The sequence below is a fragment of the Parus major genome, chromosome 5 (assembly GCF_001522545.3).
Source record: "Parus major isolate Abel chromosome 5, Parus_major1.1, whole genome shotgun sequence".
Lineage (NCBI taxonomy): Eukaryota > Metazoa > Chordata > Aves > Passeriformes > Paridae > Parus > Parus major.
Genome location: NC_031774.1, coordinates 9,809,020 through 9,809,748, shown reverse-complemented (window position 1 = coordinate 9,809,748; position 729 = coordinate 9,809,020). Strand labels below are relative to the sequence as shown.

General features: G+C 59.4%; 1 protein-coding gene across 9 annotated transcripts in view; it reads left to right on the top strand.

Annotated features, from left to right (window-relative positions):
• Window positions 1–247: 247 nt before the first annotated feature.
• Window positions 248–729, top strand: part of PPFIBP2 (PPFIA binding protein 2) — a 100,092-nt gene continuing 99,610 nt past the window's right edge. For 5 of the 9 annotated variants that reach the window (XM_015631053.3, XM_015631049.3, XM_015631050.3 and 2 more), the window contains exon 1: window positions 526–606. The gene's annotated coding sequence lies outside the window, so the exon portion shown is untranslated. Of the gene's footprint in view, window positions 607–729 lie in introns of all 9 variants that reach the window. The other 4 variants (XM_033514911.1, XM_015631052.3, XM_015631044.3 and 1 more) reach the window with 2 other exon arrangements.

The window sequence follows — 729 nt, the reverse complement described above, 5'->3', positions numbered from 1 at the left end:
GGGATAAGGGATCAGGGATAAAGGATAAAGGCTCAGGGATCGGGATAAGGGAAAAAGGATCAGGGACCGGGATAAAGGATCGGAGATCGGAATAAAGGATCAGGGATCGGGATAAGGAGTGGGGATAAGGGATCAGGTATCGGGATAAAGGATATGGGATCGGGATAAGTGATCAGGATAAAGGATCGGGGATCGGGATAAAGGATCGGGATAAGGGATCAGGATAAAGGATCGGGGATCGGGATAAAGGATCAGGGACTGGGATAAGGGATCAGGAGCGGCTGCGGCCGCACGAACCCTCGGTGCGGGAGGCGGCGGAGCGCGGTCCCGGCTGGCCCGGAGGCACCACCAGGAGGAGGATCGGGATCAGGATCGGGAGGAGGATCGGGATCAGGAGGAGGATCGGGAGGAGGATCGGGATCAGGAAGATCAGGAGGAGGATCGGGATCAGGTCAGGCAGGGCTCGGCGGCTCCGGGCTGTTCCAGCGGGGCAGCTCCTGTTGCTGCTCCATCCCGCGGGGCTCCGCAGGGACAGCGCCTCCTGCCACGGAAATATTCCTTGTCCTTGCGGCCAGCAGAGCTCCGGAACACGAGTGCGGCTGGCAGGTCGGTAAATAAAGCCATTTACTGCCCTGGGGCAGGGGGCTCAGCAGTGACACCCCTCCGAGTGGGAGCCTCCCCTCCCCGGGCTCTGATAATTAACTATTAAATAAATACTGCGGGGTGGCA